Raw genomic sequence first — 12,538 nt, 5'->3', positions numbered from 1 at the left:
TCAAATTTTGCTACACGCTGCAGTCATGATAGCTAAAGCAAATGTTTCTAAATTCTAATGTTCCTATGTGTAATACTAATTAATATCAGGTAAAAGGACTTTATAAGACAATTATTAACTTACGACTGCCTGGGATTGGTAATCACATCCATCCATCTTGGGTCTTGGTACTCCATCTTGGGTCTTGGTACTCCATTTTGGGTCTTGCTATCCATCTCGGGTGTTCCATATGAAAGAGAATTAAACAAATGAGTTTAGCAATTTATACTTCCAATATGACATTGTAATGTATTCAAATTTTGCTACACGCTGCAGTCATGATAGCTAAAGCAAATGTTTCTAAATTCTAATGTTCCTATGTGTAATACTAATTAATATCAGGTAAAAGGACTTTATAAGACAATTATTAACTTACGACTGCCTGGGATTGGTAATCACATCCATCCATCTTGGGTCTTGGTACTCCATCTTGGGTCTTGGTACTCCATTTTGGGTCTTGCTATCCATCTCGGGTGTTCCATATGAAAGAGAATTAAACAAATGAGTTTAGCAATTTATACTTCCAATATGACATTGTAATGTATTCAAATTTTGCTACACGCTGCAGTCATGATAGCTAAAGCAAATGTTTCTAAATTCTAATGTTCCTATGTGTAATACTAATTAATATCAGGTAAAAGGACTTTATAAGACAATTATTAACTTACGACTGCCTGGGATTGGTAATCACATCCATCCATCTTGGGTCTTGGTACTCCATCTTGGGTCTTGGTACTCCATTTTGGGTCTTGCTATCCATCTCGGGTGTTCCATATGAAAGAGAATTAAACAAATGAGTTTAGCAATTTATACTTCCAATATGACATTGTAATGTATTCAAATTTTGCTACACGCTGCAGTCATGATAGCTAAAGCAAATGTTTCTAAATTCTAATGTTCCTATGTGTAATACTAATTAATATCAGGTAAAAGGACTTTATAAGACAATTATTAACTTACGACTGCCTGGGATTGGTAATCACATCCATCCATCTTGGGTCTTGGTACTCCATCTTGGGTCTTGGTACTCCATTTTGGGTCTTGCTATCCATCTCGGGTGTTCCATATGAAAGAGAATTAAACAAATGAGTTTAGCAATTTATACTTCCAATATGACATTGTAATGTATTCAAATTTTGCTACACGCTGCAGTCATGATAGCTAAAGCAAATGTTTCTAAATTCTAATGTTCCTATGTGTAATACTAATTAATATCAGGTAAAAGGACTTTATAAGACAATTATTAACTTACGACTGCCTGGGATTGGTAATCACATCCATCCATCTTGGGTCTTGGTACTCCATCTTGGGTCTTGGTACTCCATTTTGGGTCTTGCTATCCATCTCGGGTGTTCCATATGAAAGAGAATTAAACAAATGAGTTTAGCAATTTATACTTCCAATATGACATTGTAATGTATTCAAATTTTGCTACACGCTGCAGTCATGATAGCTAAAGCAAATGTTTCTAAATTCTAATGTTCCTATGTGTAATACTAATTAATATCAGATAAAAGGACTTTATAAGACAATTATTAACTTACGTCTGCCTGGGATTGGTAATCACATCCATCCATCTTGGGTATTGGTACTCCATAATGGGTCTTGCTATCCATCTCGGGTGTTCCATATGAAAGAGAATTAAACAAATGAGTTTAGCAATTTATACTTCCAATATGACATTGTAATGTATTCAAATTTTGCTACACGCTGCAGTCATGATAGCTAAAGCAAATGTTTCTAACTTCTATTCTTCCTATGTGTAATACTAATTAATATCAGGTAAAAGGACTTTATAAGACAATTATTAACTTACCTCTGCCTTGAGATTGGTAATCACATCCATCCATCTTGGGTCTTGGTACTCCATCTTGGGTCTTGCTATCCATCTCGGGTGTTCCATATGAAAGAGAATTAAACAAATGAGTTTAGCAATTTATACTTCCAATATGACATTGTAATGTATTCAAATTTTGCTACACGCTGCAGTCATGATAGCTAAAGCAAATGTTTCTAACTTCTATTCTTCCTATGTGTAATACTAATTAATATCAGTTAAAAGGACTTTATAATACAATTATTAACTTACGTCTGCCTTGAGATTGGTAATCACATCCATCAATCTTGGGTCTTGGTACTCCATCTTGGGTCTTGCTATCCATCTCGGGTGTTCCATATGAAAGAGAATTAAACAAATGAGTTTAGCAATTTATACTTCCAATATGACATTGTAATGTATTCAAATTTTGCTACACGCTGCAGTCATGATAGCTAAAGCAAATGTTTCTAACTTCTAATGTTCCTATGTGTAATACTAATTAATATCAGGTAAAAGGACTTTATAAGACAATTATTAACTTACGACTGCCTGGGATTGGTAATCACATCCATCCATCTTGGGTCTTGGTACTCCATCTTGGGTCTTGGTACTCCATTTTGGGTCTTGCTATCCATCTCGGGTGTTCCATATGAAAGAGAATTAAACAAATGAGTTTAGCAATTTATACTTCCAATATGACATTGTAATGTATTCAAATTTTGCTACACGCTGCAGTCATGATAGCTAAAGCAAATGTTTCTAAATTCTAATGTTCCTATGTGTAATACTAATTAATATCAGGTAAAAGGACTTTATAAGACAATTATTAACTTACGTCTGCCTGGGATTGGTAATCACATCCATCCATCTTGGGTATTGGTACTCCATAATGGGTCTTGCTATCCATCTCGGGTGTTCCATATGAAAGAGAATTAAACAAATGAGTTTAGCAATTTATACTTCCAATATGACATTGTAATGTATTCAAATTTTGCTACACGCTGCAGTCATGATAGCTAAAGCAAATGTTTCTAACTTCTATTCTTCCTATGTGTAATACTAATTAATATCAGTTAAAAGGACTTTATAATACAATTATTAACTTACGTCTGCCTTGAGATTGGTAATCACATCCATCAATCTTGGGTCTTGGTACTCCATCTTGGGTCTTGCTATCCATCTCGGGTGTTCCATATGAAAAAGAATTAAACAAATGAGTTTAGCAATTTATACTTCCAATATGACATTGTAATGTATTCAAATTTTGCTACACGCTGCAGTCATGATAGCTAAAGCAAATGTTTCTAAATTCTAATGTTCCTATGTGTAATACTAATTAATATCAGGTAAAAGGACTTTATAAGACAATTATTAACTTACGTCTGCCTGGGATTGGTAATCACATCCATCCATCTTGGGTCTTGGTACTCCATCTTGGGTCTTGCTATCCATCTCGGGTCTTCCATATGAAAGAGAATTAAACAAATGAGTTTAGCAATTTATACTTCCAATATGACATTGTAATGTATTCAAATTTTGCTACACGCTGCAGTCATGATAGATAAAGCAAATGTTTCTAACTTCTATTCTTCCTATGTGTAATACTAATTAATATCAGGTAAAAGGACTTTATAAGACAATTATTAACTTACCTCTGCCTTGAGATTGGTAATCACATCCATCCATCTTGGGTCTTGGTACTCCATCTTGGGTCTTGGTACTCCATTTTGGGTCTTGCTATCCATCTCGGGTGTTCCATATGAAAGAGAATTAAACAAATGAGTTTAGCAATTTATACTTCCAATATGACATTGTGATGTATTCAAATTTTGCTACACGCTGCAGTCATGATAGCTAAAGCAAATGTTTCTAAATTCTAATGTTCCTATGTGTAATACTAATTAATATCAGGTAAAAGGACTTTATAAGACAATTATTAACTTACGTCTGCCTGGGATTGGTAATCACATCCATCCATCTTGGGTATTGGTACTCCATAATTGGGCTTGCTATCCATCTCGGGTGTTCCATATGAAAGAGAATTAAACAAATGAGTTTAGCAATTTATACTTCCAATATGACATTGTAATGTATTCAAATTTTGCTACACGCTGCAGTCATGATAGCTAAAGCAAATGTTTCTAACTTCTAATGTTCCTATGTGTAATACTAATTAATATCAGGTAAAAGGACTTTATAAGACAATTATTAACTTACCTCTGCCTTGAGATTGGTAATCACATCCATCCATCTTGGGTCTTGGTACTCCATCTTGGGTCTTGCTATCCATCTCGGGTGTTCCATATGAAAGAGAATTAAACAAATGAGTTTAGCAATTTATACTTCCAATATGACATTGTAATGTATTCAAATTTTGCTACACGCTGCAGTCATGATAGCTAAAGCAAATGTTTCTAACTTCTATTCTTCCTATGTGTAATACTAATTAATATCAGTTAAAAGGACTTTATAATACAATTATTAACTTACGTCTGCCTTGAGATTGGTAATCACATCCATCAATCTTGGGTCTTGGTACTCCATCTTGGGTCTTGCTATCCATCTCGGGTGTTCCATATGAAAGAGAATTAAACAAATGAGTTTAGCAATTTATACTTCCAATATGACATTGTAATGTATTCAAATTTTGCTACACGCTGCAGTCATGATAGCTAAAGCAAATGTTTCTAACTTCTAATGTTCCTATGTGTAATACTAATTAATATCAGGTAAAAGGACTTTATAAGACAATTATTAACTTACGACTGCCTGGGATTGGTAATCACATCCATCCATCTTGGGTCTTGGTACTCCATCTTGGGTCTTGGTACTCCATTTTGGGTCTTGCTATCCATCTCGGGTGTTCCATATGAAAGAGAATTAAACAAATGAGTTTAGCAATTTATACTTCCAATATGACATTGTAATGTATTCAAATTTTGCTACACGCTGCAGTCATGATAGCTAAAGCAAATGTTTCTAACTTCTATTCTTCCTATGTGTAATACTAATTAATATCAGGTAAAAGGACTTTATAAGACAATTATTAACTTACCTCTGCCTTGAGATTGGTAATCACATCCATCCATCTTGGGTCTTGGTACTCCATCTTGGGTCTTGCTATCCATCTCGGGTGTTCCATATGAAAGAGAATTAAACAAATGAGTTTAGCAATTTATACTTCCAATATGACATTGTAATGTATTCAAATTTTGCTACACGCTGCAGTCATGATAGCTAAAGCAAATGTTTCTAACTTCTATTCTTCCTATGTGTAATACTAATTAATATCAGGTAAAAGGACTTTATAAGACAATTATTAACTTACCTCTGCCTTGAGATTGGTAATCACATCCATCCATCTTGGGTCTTGGTACTCCATCTTGGGTCTTGCTATCCATCTCGGGTGTTCCATATGAAAGAGAATTAAACAAATGAGTTTAGCAATTTATACTTCCCATATGACATTGTAATGTATTCAAATATTGCTACACGCTGCAGTCATGATAGCTAAAGCAAATGTTTCTAACTTCTATTCTTCCTATGTGTAATACTAATTAATATCAGTTAAAAGGACTTTATAATACAATTATAAACTTACGTCTGCCTTGAGATTGGTAATCACATCCATCAATCTTGGGTCTTGGTACTCCATCTTGGGTCTTGGTACTCCATTTTGGGTCTTGCTATCCATCTCGGGTGTTCCATATGAAAGAGAATTAAACAAATGAGTTTAGCAATTTATACTTCCAATATGACATTGTAATGTATTCAAATTTTGCTAAACGCTGCAGTCATGATAGCTAAAGCAAATGTTTCTAACTTCTAATGTTCCTATGTGTAATACTAATTAATATCAGGTAAAACGACTTTATAAGACAATTATTAACTTACGTCTGCCTTGAGATTGGTAATCACATCCATCCATCTTGGGTCTTGGTAATCCATCTTGGGTGTTGCTATCCATATTTGGTCTTGCTATCCATCTTGGGTCTAGGTATATCCATTATTGGTCTTGGTATCGATCTTGGGTCTTCGTATCCATCTTGTATCTTGCTATCCATCTCTGGTGTTTCATATAAAAGGGGATATGAAAAGCGATGAGAAAGGATTGAATATGAATGGTGATGAGAGGTTGGGAAATAGGAAATATGAATGGTGATAAGAAATAGTGTGAAATGAGAAATATGGTGTGGTGAGGAGAATGGAGAATGAATAATGGGTATGGAAACATAGACATTTCAAACTTACTTTGTGCTGATCATAATCTTTCTTCAAATGTATTATTTCCATGCGGCAAGGTTGGTGTAGTTTTGTCTGTTGTAAAAGAAAGATATTGAGAAATTTAATATTTCAATAATAAAATGAATGGATGAATATATATCTTGAGAATATTGTAATTGAATAATAAAAGTTGAATGGATAAATATATATCTTGAGAATATTGTAATTGTTGAAGCAGGAAGGGGTGTGTAAACAAAATGGGTAAAAAGTAATGTAATACTTTTGTAATCACAAGTAAAACATAATAATCAGACTATCAATGCATACATTGTAATATTGCAATGTATGGAGAAGTGACATGCCCTGCAGACTGGATTTGATATAGTGTTTGTATTTTAATACTTGCTTAATTTTGCACATATCACTTTCTGTATTTATAATAAAACAAGTGACCCAGTAGTCAAACTATCTGTCATTTAAAAAAAAAATAATTCCATTAATTCCATTAAAGGTACAGAATAGGGTCAAGGTTAATCTTTGATGTTGTGTGAATGAATGAATGAATGAGCATTGTCTAGAAGTAGTTTAACTATGCTGTGCTGTGCTGTGCTGTGCTGTGTTGTGTTGTGTTGTGTTGTGCTATAAAATATCAATAGGTGAATGGTTTTGTGGTTCCCAGGTCAACATCACATATAAACTAGGTCAAAATCTTCCCTACTAAACCTACCTATAATCATTATTAGCTTATGGCTTGAAAAATAATTTCTTCATGCAATGAGTGGTGAAAGTTGTTTACTACTATAGATATCATTTATGATCACATTCATTAATTTTCCAGTGAATGAAAAATTACACCCAAAATCTGCCACAGAAAAAGAAAACTACATCTATATAGTTGGTATGAACAATCTAAGTAGACCCCTCCCCCCACTCATCCTCCGCCGTTAACCGAGGTACATGCACATGTAAATATCACAGAACTTGATTATTATACCCAATACCAATTTTGAACAATCAAAATATCAAAATTAGCAATCAATTTAAAAACATCAGCAAAAGCATTGTCGGAAAATATACGTTTTAAGACTCTTCTTGACAGGAGCAATTTTCTCAAGTAGTAGTCGAAGCTCAAGCGGTAAACTATTCCACAGTTTAGGAGCATACACACTGAAAGCCCTGTCACCATACGTTTTAGAAGATTGTTTTCCATGATCTTTAATAGAGAAAGGATTCAGTCTGATTCCAACACTCTTTCTCGTATTATGTAATGGATGATCGATACTGATAAGTTCGGATAAGTAGTTCGGCGCTACTTCTCCTTTACGGATAATTTTGAAGATAATACAAAGAATTATACTAATATAACGGACTCGCTGTTTGATCGGCAGCCAACGTTAATCCTTCAGCACTGGATTCACATCAGCTTGACGACCAATCCTCCATCTTGTCACCAATCGAGCAGCAGCGCTTTGAATATTTATATGTAGGTAGACCGAAAAACAAACTGTTACAGTAATCTAATTTCGATGTAACAAAAGCATGAACTTATTTTTCAGCACTAGACTGGTCCAACAGTTTTCGAATTTTACTCAATCGCCAGAGTGAATGAGACGCCGCTCCCTTACAAACATAACGAATATGCTCATCCATGAGTCCAAAAGAGTCAACCACCACACCAAGGTCACACACAACTGTTGATTGAGTAATCATGGCATCAACTATTCATACATTAATCGAACTTGACTGTGAACTATTGTGGGGTGTGAACCAGACAACTTCTGTCTTACCATCATTGAGCGCCAACTTATTTGTCATCATCCATTAACGAATTTCATCCACACATGCCTCTACACGTGTAACGACAGTGGGTTGAGCAAGGGTGTCACAAGCAATATATAACCCAGAGTCATCAGCATATATAATGGAATTAAAGCCATGACGTGTGATGATGTTCTCAATCGGAGCCATGTACAAAGCAAACAAAACAGGCCCAAGAACCGAACCCTGTGGTACACCCTATTTCAGAACGTGTTCATCCGACATCATCGACTTAACAGACACTTGTCGCGTCCTACCTTTCAAAAAGAATTCAAACCAATTTAAAGCAGTCCCTTGTATGCCAAAGCGGGAACATAGCCTGCCCGAGAGAATGTTATGGTCGATGGTGTTATTATCTTATTTACCCCTATGAGTAGCTTTACTTGTGTTTAATTCAATCAACGATGAATTCGTTTAACAGATAGAGGCAAATTGACTGATGAGCACCCCTGAAATACCCTTATACAACTATCTAAGTACTTCACTATTGTAAGTCTACAGAACATATAGAAAAATCTACATACAAAATATCAAAATATGCATGGATTGTATGCTCTCCAGGTAGCTGAGGAAGTATAAAGGGCTGTTGTGCTGCTATAGGGGTAATAATTGTACAATGCTTTGAGCACAATGGGAAAGCACTTATAGACAGAACTGCCCTATATAAAGAGGATTATGGCTAATCAATGCAAATGTGGGAAATTCAAACTGCTGTACAGAACACTAACTTCTGGGTCTTGTTTTCAGCTCCGAGAAACACACGGGTCATGTATCATGTACAAATTGTTTGTGAATGTCGTAGGATGGTAACTCGATACACAAATTAGTTGAAAATCAGTCTGTTTCTTTCATAGAATGAAAAACAACTTTCCAAATGAGACAAATTCCCCTGCAAACAGCTGCTAAGATTGAGTGTCATTCAGGATTATTCAAATGTGCGGCATTTGCATGTGAAAAACCCAGATAAAAGGGCATGTTTATATTTTGGTGATTACTTGCCAGACGTGAGTCATCACAAGTTCTCCACCTCCAAAAATACAGTCGGTCATATGCAAAATAGGGTCTCAGGCACCGGCAGTTGTATGTTTAACATCTTCAGTACCGTGCACGCTGGATATATCCGGCACTGAATCCAGTTAGCATATACCTTGTCTGTCAGGTATATCCGGCGCTGTTTAAACAACTTCAAAGTTCTGTTGTCGATCACTCTTTGCATGCATGTAAGCTTTCAAGCTACCATTGCCCTCTACGACCATTAAATCTTATAAAATTATACTTTCCACCTACGAGGGCGCCTAGATATTCTAACATATGACCTCGAGGTATGTTCTGTGTTGTTGTTGTTGTTGTTGTTGTTGTTGTTGTTGTTGTTGTTGTTGGTGTTGTTGGTGTTGTTATGAGTCGGCCATTTTGGAGATTCCGCGTTTTAAAATCATGGCGTGAGTTTATCACTGGCATGGTTAGACGGCCACGGATAAGTACACACTATACTTTGCACATGATTAGAGATGGAGATGGCAGCAACACAGAAAGCGTGATAGATGACATTAACAGTGATTCCAGAGAAGAGTGAATTATATCAAAATGCTGGTATACAAATAGATCAATCCTGGTTACATACAATTAACAATCCTGACAACCCAGATCTATGTAGATTCAAAGAAAATGATGACTGAAGAAAATGTTGATTTATCAGATAACGAAGATCCTTGTGATGCTTCATCAGATGATGATTTTTTTAGTGAAGTTGATGTGACAGACACTGCTCAAGCCAATATGGATACTTTACTTGATGATTCACAACTTACAGGTGAAAACACATAAACATATTTTGCACCAGCTGAAAGTAAGAGACCTCTCAGCATATTCCAAGACACAAATGCAGAATACGTGGCATTTTCAACAATATTTTGTGGCAAAGAACGACATGTTAATGCACATTATAGTGATATTTGTAAATGGAAATTGAGAAGTATTGATAGGCGAGTCGCAGAATCTATACCAAATATATTCTTTAAGATGAAGAAACTACAAATTAAACAAGTTCCTGACAAAGTGTATCTTGCATTACGTAGATGTATAAATCAAATAATGAGAGTATTACAGATGATGATCTTCTAAGCTCTGATGCATTCAATGGTTAATCTAGATGAAGGTTACTATATATTTCGTAGTTTGCGAAATTCACCACATTATCTTGAAAAACGTAAGGAAGATGTATTTGCAATGATACGTCACTGGGATTACCAACTTGGTTTATGTCACTATCTGCTGCTGATACTAAATGGATAAATTTACATAGAATACTTGGTAAACGTATTGATGACAAAGATTATACCGATGAGGAACTACAAGCTATGGACTGGAAAACAGTGACTTGACTACTTCAGTCAGATCCTGTAACATGCAAGATTATTTGATCATAGAGTACAACAGTTTATCAATAATGTTTTGAAATCAGACCATGACCAAATAAGACACGTGAGAGACTACTTCTATAGAGTTGAATTCCGACAAAGGGGTTCCCCTCATATTCATATGATTGTCTGGATTGACAATGCTCCTAAACACAATGAACAACCAGATGAAGAAATCACAAAACTTATTGACAAATATGTCGCTTGTTCAGCTGATGTACCTGATGAAATGGCACATCTTGTCAACTTACAAACACATAAATACTCAAAGACATGTCGACAGAAAGGAAAACCAGTTTGTCGGTTTGGATATCCTATTCCACCTATGTCTAGTACTGCAATTTTAGAACCACTAGATGCAGACACAAAGGATAAAGAGAAATATGAACAACTGTATGAACGCATAAAAACTGTGCTGAATGGTATGAATCAGGGTCAAGATATGTCATTTGATGATTTCCTTGAACTAAAAATCACACATGATGATTACCTAAATGCTGTTAGAAGTTCACTCACTTTACCAACTGTCTTCCTCCAATGAAAACCATCACAAAAACAGTCAATGCTTACATGAAAACAAGCGTACTACCAGCATGATATCCAGTATATTCTAGACCCATATGCATGTACTATGTACATAGTCTTATACATTAGTACATCACAACGAGGCGAGACAAGGCATTATTGATCTAAGAACACAAGTACGTCATATTGGCAACAAATTCTTAAACTGTGTTATTTATCGATTCATCAACACCAAATGAAAGGACGTACTTAGGGACCGGACAGAATTTACGGAGGGGGGGGGGGGGCCTGGGGAGAAATGGGGGGGGGGGGGCATGAAAAAATGGGAGGCTTGAAGGGGGGCCATGAAAATTCTCATGGTTTGAAAGGGGGGGGGGGGCCGCGAAATATTTTGTCATTGAAAAAAATTAATATGTTAGAAAATTTAGCATTGCATGAGATAGCACTTGTTATCGCCTTTAATATTGAATGTCTACACTTTCATTTATGTATTAAAATGGAAGTGTGTACGTTTGTATGTACCTATTTAGTGAAGCATAAAAACACTACTCAAGATTAATTTGATACACCCTGAATTACTCTTATATACTCCAAGTTGTAAACACACTCACACACACACACACACACACACACACACACTTACACACACTTACACACACACACTTAGACACACACACATATGTATACATACATACATACATACATACATACATACATACATACATTTTAGCACTGTGGAAACAGGTTCAGTGTGTAATTACCATCAGGATACATATATATATATATATATATATATATATATATATATATATATATATATATATATATATATATGTATATATATATATATATATATATATATATATATATATATGTATATATATATATATGTATGTATGTATGTATGTATGTGATTAAAAAGTGACCTTTTGGTGAAAAATGTAAATACAAAAACGTCTGGCCAGATTAATTTAGATAGATGTTTTATTTCTTTCCTTGACACTATTCTTGAGTTTCACTCTCAGACTCACTAGAGTCTGAAGATGTGAGGCAAGACTTGTCTTTCTATCTAAAACCAGTGAAATTAAACTATTTCCCTCCTCAGCATCATCACATGCATCTATCTGTACTAAATATTGTAAAGCATTTAGATGTCTGCGTGGTGTTAAGTGTTTTTTCATCAGTGACTTTGCACTAAAGCAATGGAGAGGTATATGAATACTCTAGTCAATATACATGGTTGGGACCAGAGATGGTAAGAATTCCACAACCTGTACCAGACCCGGACAGTCCAATGCACTATCTTCCAGTTCATAAGTGTCCAACTTTTGACAGTGAAGGAAAGCAGAGAGAGGCAGATGACTGGCAACCCAGGTCAAATATCACAAGGAAATTCAGAAAGGGTGAATTGACAACCAAATAATAGGCGGAAGAATTTTCAAAATTATTTTATGTTGATTGCAAACATATTGAAGCATATGTTCAACACCTGCAAAACCTAAAGAATGTTCAAGAAATGAGAATGCGTACAAGGTTAAGTCATAAAAAGGAGAAGAAAATCAAGCCGTACCAGGACTATAATTGGCTTGACTTAGTTGTGCATGGAAAGTTAAGCTCTCTTCAGGTTGCTGAATTAGACAAATACTTGAAATATCAGCAACTAATACATACATGGTAGGAAGGATGACAAGTTGAA

The sequence above is a fragment of the Glandiceps talaboti genome, chromosome 14 (assembly GCF_964340395.1).
Source record: "Glandiceps talaboti chromosome 14, keGlaTala1.1, whole genome shotgun sequence".
NCBI classification, from domain to species: Eukaryota; Metazoa; Hemichordata; class Enteropneusta; family Spengelidae; genus Glandiceps; species Glandiceps talaboti.
This window is presented reverse-complemented; position numbering follows the sequence as displayed.